Below are 12,922 nucleotides of genomic sequence, written 5' to 3'. Positions count from 1 at the left end.
AAATTGTGCACTATTGTCGTTTGCTTGGAATGCTTTCTGGTTGGAAGGAAGGACCGCGACATAGCGATTAATAAATTGGATTGATCAAACAGCTTGCATGGTACTATTATCTGTATCTGTTCTCTTTTCAGTTATATGAATTGCTGTGTTATTACTTTGCTATTATTGATTACATGTATGTAATACAACAACAAGTCTGCATTTCATATCACTATTGAATGTTTTTGTGGTTTGTTATCTTTCACTCATGTATGTATCAATGATATAAATGACTGAGTGCAGTAATTCGCTATTATCGCTCTGCGTAACTACTTACGCAGAGCAATCTCAAATGATTTAAACATCTATGCTTGTTGTTAGTGTCATCTATATGCCTGTCATTAAGCATAGGTTATCATCAAGCCACCTTAAGCGTTATCAAACGCTGCACTGTCTGAATTGATAAGTCCCGGGATTAGCTTATAGTTATTATATTTCTTTTATAGTTTAGTCATTTGTTTATTATCATTTCATATCGTAAATCATTCATCCATCCCGTTTACTTATAATCTTTGGGAAACTGGTCCCGTTATCCCCAGTCGGAGCCACTATTCCAAACGGAAAAGGAGCTGCACTAAGTTCCGGACCGGTGGTTTCCCCGATGTTGTTGCACCGAATTTCGGGGCATCAACACACACTTATGACCTTTAGTGTATTTTCTATCACAACTGTAACAAAGGTTGTTTTCTCCTTTTTCTTCCAATTGTTGTGGTGTCAACCTTGTAGGCTATAGAAGGCTAAGATTAATAACACTTCCATATTTATAATTATGATTGAAAAGATTTCTTGTTGCCATAATTTTGCTTTCAATTTTTCTTGCCAACCTGAATGCCTTCTCCAATGAATCAGGGTCCCGAAGACGAACCTCATGTCGAATGTTATCCTTTAAAGTCCCTATAAAGACATCAATCCCCTGCTTCTGTAGAATATCATTTACCCTTATATTCAATTTTTGGAAGTCCTCAATGTGCTCTGCCATTGAACCCTTTTGTTTGAGATTTATCAATTGGCTAAAGAAGGTGTTGCTCTTTGTATCCTCATAATGTGCTATCATTTCCTCCGTGAAAATTGACCAGGTGACAAGTGGTTTACAAGAAAAAAGCCCTTTATACCATAAAAATTGATTTAGTTCTAAACGTAAAGATGTAATACGTACCTTTTGTAACAGTTTCACATCATGTAGATAAAAATATTTTTTATTTGTAGTATCCATGTTATGGGATCCTTGCCATCAAACTTCCTCATATCGATCTTTGGAATATGGTGGGTCTTCTGTAGGATTTTACAGGGTAAGTTCCTCAGAAAAAACACCAAAGGACACCGCTCACAAACATATCACAGATCAATACACCAATATTCTTGATGTGGTTAAAACCCTCAAAGAGGGAAACAGTCCACGACCTGAGCCAATGCGACCACTTTAGGAAATTTATTAATAAAAGAAATAAAATTTACATAAGATTCTCTCATGAATGGCTACACTACAAATTACCCTCCATGCTCTTTAAATAGAGATCATGGACAAATTTGGTGTTAAGACACGGATCAAGTGTCAGTAATACCAAGGAGAGAATGAATCGTCAGATCACTTCATGTCTAGAACATATTGTGACCATTGAATTGTAAGTTACAAATGTACATAGTAAAGAAACACACTTTACCTAACTCTACATTAGACCAAGTTATACTTAACTATTTCCTATGTGTCGAAATATCCTAACACCCCCCCCTTAAGAACAACTTGGTATAGGATTGAAGGATGTCAAAATACGACACAATAGGAGAAGGAAGGAGGCATTAGAGCCTATCCCCCCTTAGTGACAACTTCCTGAGCTCCAGCCATAAATCAAAGTTTAGTAAACTTCACCTCTATGAGAACATCCCCCCCTTAAGAACAACTTGGGATAGGATTGAAGGATGTAAAAATACGACACAATAGGAGAAGGAAGGAGGCATTAGAGCCTATCCCCCCTTAGTGACAACTTCCTGAACTCCAACCATAAATCAAATTTTAGTAAACTTCACCTCTATGAGAGCCTTTGTAAAGATGTCTATAACTTGATCATCTGTTGAACAATATTTCACTTTAAGAACATGGTCATGAATGAGCTTTATGATGAAGTGCATGTGCAGTTCAATGTGTTTGCTGCAATGATGTTGGACTGGATCTTTGCATAGTTGAATGGCACTTTGATTATCACACCAAAGTGTAGTAGGATGCTGCTACTAAAAGCCAAACTCTGATAGGATCTGACGAAGGCACAGGGCTTCCTTACTAGATTCTACGATGCCATGATACTATGCTTATGCTGAAGAAAGAGAAATGACACTTTTTTTCTTACAAGCCCATGTAATAGGTCTTGAACCAAGAGTGAACACATAACCTGTAGTAGACTTCCGATCATCAGGGTCACCAGCCCAATTGGAATCAGTGAAACCAACCAATAGAGGAGATGCTTCTGCACTATAATTAGTCCCAAAATGAACTATACCTCAAACATAATGAAGTATTCTTTTAGCTGCTTTCCAATGACTTTCATGTGGGTTTTGCATAAACTAAGAAATAAGGCCAACAACAAAGGAAAGGTCAGGATGGGTATGGGTCAGATACAAAAGTTTTCCTACAAGTTGATGGTATAAGGTAGCATCAACTTCAGTGGAAGTACAAGTGACTGAAACTTTGGTTCCAGAATGAAAGGGAGAAGGGGTTGGCTTACAGTCTTCCATGTGAAAGTGGCGTAGAAGATCACAAGCATAGTTGGACTAGGAAAGGGAAATACATTCCTTGGTTTGCAAGACTTGAAGACTAAGAAAATAATGCAAGTGTCCTAAGTCTATCATTTCAACCTTCTTTTTAAGGCTGGACTTCACATGGTTTATAGGGTTGGGATCACTACCAGTAAGGATAAGATCATCAACATAAAGAACAAGAATGATAAGATACTTACCCACTTTCATGGTGTAGATAATATTGTCAGAATGACACCTAGAAAAGGTAGTATCTAAAAAAAAGCTATACATTTTGGCATACCAAGCCCAAGGGGCTTGCTTGAGACCATAAAGGGATTTCTTAAGCCAACATACAAGGGTGGAGTCTGTTTTTATAAAGCCAGTAGGTTGTTCCATATAGATTTATTCATGCAAGTCCCCATGCAAGAAGGCAGATTTAACATCCATTTGATGGACTTTCCATTTGAAAGAGGAAGCAAGGGAAAGAACAAGGTGGATAAAGTTCATTTTGGAAACAAGAGAGAAGGTTTCAGTATATTCAATGCCTTCAACTTGTGAAAAACCATTAGCAACAAGACACGCTTTATGTTTATCAAATTTTCCATCTCGTCCATACTTGGTTCTGTAAACCTAATTTCATCTAACAAGTTTTCATCCCTTTGGAAGAGGAACAAGATCCCATGTATCATTTTCCAATAATGAATAATATTCTTCATTCATAGCTGCGTCCCAATTTGGATGGCCTGAAGCTTCTGCAAACATGTCAGGATCATAATTCACTGAAGGTTGAGCCAGTAAAGAAGAGGCTCTATCGAACTGAGAACTTGTGCATCATTGATCCGTAGGATCACCTGCAAGAGTACCTGCTGCATACCGAGTAGCATGAACCCATTTTGGAAGTTGAGGAGCTAAAGGAGGATCTTGAGAAGGTGGGGGAGGATTTTCATCCTTGTTGTCATCATCTGAAGAAGAAATATTTTTAGAAGTAGAAGGGATAGAGAGAGGTGGAATATCCGCCGAACTAGGCTCATAGGCCGATATATTTTCAGAAAAAATTACTCTCTTCTAATGATAACATGTTTGACTTAAGTGGAATAAGTCTATATCCTTTGACATCTTCAGAATATCCAACAAAGATACATTTTTCACTCTTAGGCTCTAGAGCTTTATGTTTCTCATCTAGAATATGGGCCCATGCTTCACTTCCAAAATTATGAAAGTGACTTACATCAGGTTTAATTGAGCTCCACGCTTATTCTAGAGTGATATTCTTTAAAACCTTAGTAGTAGTGTGATTTACTATGTAATTTTCACAATTGATTGCTTCTGCCCAAAAATTAAGACTAAGTCCTTTAGATTGAAGCATACAATTAGCCATTTCCTTTAAGGTGTGATTCTTCCTTTCAGCTACACCATTTTTTGTGGAGTATATGGAACAATATGTTGCATTTGAATTCCATGCTCAATGCAAAATTTGATGAAATTGTTGTTAACATATTCACTGCCACTATCGGATCTTAGCTTAAGAATTTGATGTCCATAGTTTTTCTCAACAAAGGCCTTAAAGGCCAAGAAAATGTTAAATACTTCACTCTTGAGTTTTAAGAAGTATACCCAAGTGCGTTTGGAGAAATCATCAATGAAAGTTGAGAAATACTTGTAGCCAGAGAATGAAACAACTAGAAGTGGACCACATAAATCACTATGCACAAGCTATAAAGGGGCTGAGGCGTGCCAAGAGGCACGTTTTCAAAACTATCCCGATGATTTTTTTCGAGTACACATCCAAGACAAACACCATCTTTGCAAGATACCATAGGAAGACTTGTCACCATATTTTCTTTACATAGAGTTTGAAGGGAGCGATAGTTTAAGTGACAAAATCATTCATGCCAAAGTTTGCTCACTTCATCATTATGAGCAACAAATACCGAGGGAAGAGTTGATGAACCAAAGTTGTTAAACTTATACAACCTTATAGAATCATCAGCAATGCCAGTAGTTAAAATTTGTCTAGGATCTCTTAGGTCCTTAAAGACAACATCATGAGGTGAAAATTCAATGAGTTTACCTTCACCTGAATGAGTTATCTGATATATAGATAGAAGGTTGTAGGATAAGGTTGGAACACATAATACAACATTAAATTGACCATTGTCTAGATAAATAGTTCTAGTCCCTACAACACTAAGAGATCTATCATCACCAACATATATATTTTTGGTGTTACAATCATTTAAAGAAGAAAACATGGCTTTGTTTTTGGCCATGTGATAAGAAGCTCCAGAATCAATGAGCCATTCATGAGAATGAGAAGAAGAAGATACATTTAGTGCATAACCAGACTAAGATGATTGATAAACACATGCAAAAAGTGTTATTCCTGAAGATAAAGTTGAAGTTGAAGAATGCTCAAAATGGATGTTATGCTTCTTCATTGTTGCTTCCAAGGCTTCCATCTTCTTAAAGCATTTGGATTCTAAGTGGCCATGTCGATTACAAAAGTTGTAATGTCTATCAATCTTCTTCCCTTTGTTTTTATTTGCCTTATCATTTTGTTGAAATGATTTTTCATTTTGAGCTTGCAATTGCTTAGAACCCTTGTTTGGTTTAGGACCATTCTTTTTTGGATATTGCTTCTTAGGATTCTTTGAATTTGGTTATTGTTTTACGGCTAAGGATTTCTTAGAAGAGTTTCCAAGATTAAGGAGACCAAGATGTAAGAATTTTTCTTGTTCTCTTATTAAAGAATCACAAAAGGCATCAAAAGAGGGGGACTTGTAGTCTTGTCCTTAAGAAATAAAGGCTTATCTAATAGAATGGAAGGTGGAAACAAACACAGAGTAGGCTGGTCCCAACTTAGTAAGAATGAAATAAATAAGGCTACCATCTTCTTTCTTAACCTTAACACCTCCCAAGAGAAGTCTAAGGGTCTTGAACTTGGATAAAAAATCTTCAATGGAAGAAAAATTATTTGGGTCCAACATAAGCAACTCATTTTTGAGTTGATGGGCTCTAATGTCATTTCTAATTCCAAAAACTTTAGTGATCTGTTTCATTGCTTCTTTAGGGCTATCAAGTTCTGCAATATGGAATCTAAGGTCTGGAGAAACGGACATCCCTATCAACCTACATGCTTGATCTTGCCTATTTTCCCATTTGGTTGCCTTATCTTCATATTTAGGTTTAGTTTCTTGGCCTGAGGCTATTCTGTAAAGATATTTACTTCTAAGTAAATCCACAATGTAGGACCATCATTGGAAGTAGTTGGTGTTGTCAAGAATAACATGGCATGAACTTTCCATTTTAATAGAAACTGAAGTTGTAGATGCTGAAACTAAGTGTTCCAATGGAAATATCTCGAAAAATTAGGTCAATTAAAAAAACGGCTTCTAGATGAAGAAGTTATGGATTTTTGAAGAAAAGTTGTTGAAGATGATGACGAAGTGCGTGAATGTGCGGAAATGAATGCTAATGTTATATTTAAAAAAAAAATCCCCGGCTTTCCAAACTTAATCTATGTAGATCACTTTGAAAGAAAATATTTTACTTGACTCACTTTTGTAAATAAGTGAAAGACACTTTTACAATGGTACTTTATGAGCTACCCACTAAAATGTAACTTAAATAAGAGATAAAGAAACTTTAGAATTATAAGTGACTCACTTTTATAATGGGTGAGAACACTTTACATGAAGTAACTTTAAAACATAAGTTACATGTGCTTTTTAAAAAAGTAACTCAACAAAAAGAAAGATTTGAACTCAAGGCCTTTATTCTCATAAAGTAACTTTGGACAAAGTGAGCTAGTTTAAAAGGTTAGTAATTTTTGGAAAAGAGGAAGGGTTTTTTTTTAAGTCACTGAAGCTTTGGGTTGCATGCTTACTTGAAAAAGCTTAATTTTTCCTACAAAACAAAAACCAAACACGGATATACAAAAAAAACAAACCATACGGCTTGAAGTTAGCTTTAGCCAAAAACTAAATATTTTTCTCAATGTTTATGATTTTCCAAGATCACACTAAGGTGTGGCGGAAAAGAACATACACATGATAAAAATCATTCCTTTCTGTTTCTGATTTGCCCAGATCTCATTGATTCATGAAGCAAAGAGAATATGCAAAAATGAAAGGTATAGATCGGTAATAAAAAACAGAGATCTAAATAAACCAAAATAAACAAAGACATGAATAGTTAGAACTACAAATAAATATTGTATACCTTCAGATCTTAAAAATGACGTAACTAGGGCTATTGAAAACCTTTTCGCGTGAAAAAAAATGGGTTCCTCACTGGAACAGCTGCTTCTAACACAAAAGATAAGTCCTCTCAGCCGAAATCAATTTGAAACAGTGGATCTAGGAAACGATAGCTAGATGCAGTTGTACTGGCTTCAGATTTGGATCACCAATGGATGCGGCCCTGAAAATAGCTTTGATACCATGTAGGAATTTACAGGGTAAGTTCCTCAGACAAAACACCAAAGGAAACTACTCACAAATAGATCACCGATCAATACATCAATATTCTTGACGTGGTTAAAACCCTCAAAGAAGGAAACAGTCCATGACCTGAGCCAAAGTGGCCACTTCAGGAAATTTATTAATAAAAGAAATAAAATTTACATAAGCTCCTCTCATGAATGGTTACACTACAAATGACCCTTGATGCTCTTTAAATAGAGATCATGGACCAATTAGGTGTTAAGCCACAGATCAAGTATTGGTAATACCGAGGAGAGAATGAACCGTCAGATCACTTCATATCTAGAACATATCATGACTATCGGATTGTAAGTAACAAATGTACATAGTAAAGAAATACACTTTACCTAACTCTACACTAGACCAAGTTATACTTAACTATTTCCTATGTGTCTAAATATCCTAACATCTTCAATCCAATGTTAGATTCTATGAAATCATGATTAACATTTATTTTTTTCTCATCATGAGTTTCCTTTAGTACCTTTCCGTCATTAGGAGGCCTTTCTTGTAGCAGCTTTGTCCTACCTTCCTTTAAACCTTCCATGTATTTCTTCAAATCTTCCATGCCTTTGTTGAGATATGCTTCCCTACCAATTATATTAGCTTCCATGGCACATATAAAACTATTTATCTTAGCTTCGATTGCATTCTTCGAATCATTCATCCAATTTTGCTTATTAGGTGTTTCTATTTTCTTGATTCAAATAATTCTTTTTCTTGCTTTTAGCAGCTTGATCTTGAACCTGTTGTATCGCTGAAATTTCATATCTCTAATGTCTGAAATTGTGACCTATAGTAGCTCTCCGCGTCCTCTTTCTAATGCCACCAATCCAATCGAAATTGAATTCTCCAATAAAGAGTTATGTCCAATATCCAAAGATGACCTGACTATATACTTTTTTTCAGTAGAGAAAACTTATACGAAGTGCCACATGTCACATTTCGTCATCTTTTTGTAACTTCTTACTAAATTTCAACTTGATTCTTAGAGAGAAAGCTATGATGATTTTCCCAAGGTCACCTGTTTGGGATGTAATTTGGGAACCTGCAGAAACCATAAATGTCTTGGACTTTATCTCCAAAAATGTAGTGAAAAAATATATGAAATTCAGGCCCAAGATTCACCATGATTACGGCTCAAATGGGTTTTAATTTTAGAGTTTGAACCTTCGTAGAAAAAAAATTATAGCGAAATTCCATGATAACTTGTTTGAGATGGAATTTTCGAGCTTCCACAAACCCTAACTTCCTCAGATCATATCTCTGAAAATATAGTGAGACAAGATCTAAAATTCAAACCTGAGGTTTAGCAAGATTTCGTCTCAAATGGTTTTTTTTTAACTTTTGAAACTGCATAGTGAAAAGTTGTAGTGAAAATGCCACGATGACCTGTTTGGAGAAGCAAAACCCTAGAATCCAAAGCTCTAATACCAAATGTTATGAAACAAACTCTCAAAAATTATAGAATAGATAGATCAACGACTTAGAAATAAGCCTCTTCAAGGGGGCAACCTCCTTTATGATGAGCATCAATATTGCAGCAAGGATGCTGCAACTCTTGGGCTACCAACTTTACTTACCAACCTGGGGTTTATATAAACTTGTCGGTGATAGTGTTATATGCACAAGTAGAAGTGAAGGTCTTGCCTATTGTCACTTGTTCATCTAGCAAGAGACCCCAAGGGTTCCAAGCCAGACTTCTATAAAGTCAGAAGAAGCTTGATTCTTTGATGGAAGAAGAGAAAATATATTCTAAGAGAGCTACTTTACTGCAGTAATAAAGAGAAAAACATGTAATGCTAAATCAAACCATATCCTAATTAACCATTTAAACAACTAAACTAAGAAGAATTGCTAAATCAACACTAACCTAATGCTACTATCTAAGTTACAGAGGTAAAGAGCATCAAACTAAACTAATGAATAAGAAAAGAAACTAAATTAAAGCTATTTTCACGCTTTTGGTTTTTTTGGTAAAATCAAGCATGCAAGGAGTTAGGCAGAAGAGCAAGTGAAGATTGAAATCAGTGAAAGGAGGACATAATGAAGTAGAAGTGCATTAGAACCATTGAATCGATCGGGAATAGTATTAATGGCATATGAGCAGTGGAGATCTTATCGCAAAAGATTACTTGAATAGATGGACGAATAAGACTAATCAGAAGATGAATGGTAGAGATCTTATCATGGGAGGTTAAGTCAAGAGATGGACGAACAAGATTAATCTTAAGATGAATGGTGGAGATATTATCACAGGTGATTTAGTGAATAGATGAATGAACATGGTTAATGAAAGATGAGTGGAAGCGATCTTATTGTGAGCGATTTAGTGAATAGATGAACGAATAGGAGTAATGGAAGATGAGAGACGAAGATCTTATTGCGTAGGTTAAGTGAATGGACAGATGAACAAGGTTAAATAGGAGATGAATGGCTGAGATCTTATCATGGAGATGGATGGATCACATCAAGTCATGTGGCAACAGAAAGGTAAAAAAACGTGTGAATGATGGAGCGGGTTTCCGTAGGCGGTAAGCAGTTTCTCGCACGTCCTCAAGGCTGTAAGCGGAATCCAAATTTTTGCATGATTAGCCTAACTGGGTGACACGTAGCACAAGAAAACCACTTTTCTCACACGCTCTCGGTGTTGGCATAATGATTCTAGTATGGCTTTATGATACATATGTTGTACTTGATGGCAACCCACTCATCTCAGATGATAAATTATAGTGCAGAAAAGTTCACACACTTATATGCAGAGAAAAGTTTATTCTATGTAGAGAAAAGCTCACACACTTTTATGTAGATCTCATGTAGAGAAAAGTTCACGCACTTTTATGCAGAGAAAAGTTTATTTCATGTAGAGAAAAAGTTCACACACTTTCATGTTGGAGAACTTACCTTTGGTCCATGGTAGTTAGTCCTTGGTATTTGAACCTATGGTTTTGGACCATGGTACCTCGTCAAAAGTGTGTATATGTTGGAGAACTTACCTTTGGTCCATGGTGGTTAGTCCTTGGTATTATTGAGCCCCATGTTTTTGGTCCCCTTGTATTGGTTATCTATGGTATTGATCCATGATTTTAGGAAGAAGCTTGCCTATATAAAGAAAAGGAGATCACTTGGCTAATTCATCCTTGCAAATTGAACATCTTAAGATCTGAAATATTGGGTTATTGTTTTAAAAGTTTGATCTATGAAATTGAAGTTGAAAGCGAATCTGTGAAGGGTGATCTCTCGAGCGCCACAGTGCGGAGATTCGCAGAGCCACAGAAGGCGCAGGTGCGGTGGTCGCAGCGCCACAGAAGGCACAGGTGCGGTGGTTGCGGCGCCACAGAAGGCGCAGGTGCGGAGGTACGCGGCGCCATAGAAGGCGCAGTTGCCGTGGTCGTGGCGCCACAGAAGGCGCAGGTGCGGTGGTCGCGGCGCCACAGAAGGCGCAGGTGCGGAGGGTTTTGGGTGCATAACTGATGTTTGGTTACTGGTATTGAGTTCAGATAACAACATGATTAATGACTTATCTTTATGTACTAGATCTGGTTGATAACTCTCATAATATCATTGTATTTGTATGGATCTAGTGATTGGGTGATTCAGAAGGTTGTTTGATTATGAGCTTCAATGTTGTTGTTGGATCCAGTTTGAAAATTTATGAAAAGTGGTCCTTGAAAGAAAAGAAGTAGGGGGTTGTAGCTCCCTTCTAGGAGAGACTGGAAAACGAGAGAGAGTTGTAGCTCTCTGCAGGTTGCAGCCTGCGTACTGGTAAAGGACTGCACCAGTACAAAATCATTGTAAAAGGAGTTTCTAATTTGAAAGAAGATAGAGACATATTGCAGTAGGTGGTTTTCACCCACATTGGGTTTCCACCTTATATCTGGTGTTGTTTGGTGTGACTATCTGTTTTTCTTGTTCATGCTCATTATTTTATGGTACTGATATGCAAAAATAATTCAAAGTGTAAATAAGGAAGATTTGTTAAAAGAACTTGATAATATTGATTCACCCCCCCTTTCAGTATTATTTCCAACAATTGGTTTCAGAGCAGGTCCTTCAGAGAAGCTTGATTGCTTGAAGGTAGATCGTTCATCATGAGCAACTACGAGAGAGAAGCATCAATCAGGCCACCAATTTTTGATGGGACAAACTTCAATTATTGGAAGATAAGGGTTACTGCCTATCTTCAATCTCTTGGTACAGAAGTTTGGGATATCATAGAGACAGGCTACACTTTTCCTTCAACTACTCCTATAGATTCGGCCGAGAAGAAGAAATATGAAACAAATGCGAAAGCAGTCAATACTCTGTTGGGATGCTTATCCCAATCGGAATTCGTGAAGGTGATGCACTATAAATCCGCAAAAGAAATATGGGACAGGATTGTCTTGAGCTACGAAGGAGATGAACAGGTAAAGCGTGCTAAACTTCAAACCCTCAGGATTCAGTATGAGAATCTTAGGATGTATAATGATGAAAGTGTGGCTAACTATTTTCTTCGGGTAGATGATATTGTTAATTGCATGAAAAACTTGGGTGAAGAAATAAAAGAAGCTATTGTGGTTGAAAAAGTTCTAAGATCATTGTCCCCCAAGTTTGAATCTAAAGTGTCTGCAATAGAAGAAAAGGAAAATCTATGAATTCTTACTATGTCTCAGCTACACGGAATTCTAACTGCTTATGAAATGAGAAAGGGAGGTCCATCAGACAGGAGAGAAGTTGCTTTCAAGGCTTCAGGAAAAGGAGATTATTATGAAGCAAGTCATGTGCCAGAAGAAGAAGAAGAAGAATCAAATTTTGTCAGAAATCTTCAAAGGGGTTCTGGAAGGTTCAGAGGTAAGTTACCGTTTAAATGCTTTGCTTGTGGAAGAGTAGGTCATTATGCTGCAAAATGTCCTTATAAGGATAAAGGAAAGGAACCTGCTAGATGGAACAAGAAACAGAGTGCAAATAAGAAAAGCTACTACACTCATGAAGATAGTGATGGTCTATCAAATAGTGATGAATATGAACGAGGTAATGACTATAAACTGTTAATGGCATTTGAAGGTGATGATTATATGGATGCTATAGATGTGGATATCCTTTATGAAGAAATTACTAGACTTAAGAGATGTATAGAAGAAAAGAATATGATCATTGATACTCTACAATTTCAAATTGATGAAAAGGAAAAACATCTTGAAAAATTGGAAGGTGAAATTGTTGGTCTTAGAAAAGAAATTGAGAAAACAAAAGCTATTAATCTTAAGTTTTTCAAAGGATCTAAAACTTTGGATGAGATTATCAATATACAGCATTCTCCACTAAACAAGACAGGTCTGGGATATAATGGAGAAACATCTCAAGCTTCTACCTCCAAAAGTTATCTTGATGCAGCAAGGAGGAGCGAGCAAAGGCCTAATAGAAGTTATCAGGTGATTCAGGGACAAGCTACCTTAAGGACAAACAGAAGCTACAACCAGCCACAGGTAAAATCTTCCCAATATGCCCCAAGAATGGATGTCAATAGAAACAACAATCGGTTGAATAATAGATTTGATAATCGCAGAAGTTTCTTCAATGGCCAATGTTTTTCTTGCCATAACTATGGTCACAAAGCAGCTCAATGTTTTGCCTACAAGACAATCATGACTAGATAAGCTCAAAAGCAAAGAAGTATGACTGGGACC

This window comes from Pinus tabuliformis, chromosome 3_1, assembly GCF_031772625.1.
Source record: "Pinus tabuliformis cultivar Carrire ecotype Pingquan chromosome 3_1, CPIR1, whole genome shotgun sequence".
Taxonomy (NCBI): Eukaryota; Viridiplantae; Streptophyta; class Pinopsida; order Pinales; family Pinaceae; genus Pinus; species Pinus tabuliformis.
This window is presented reverse-complemented; position numbering follows the sequence as displayed.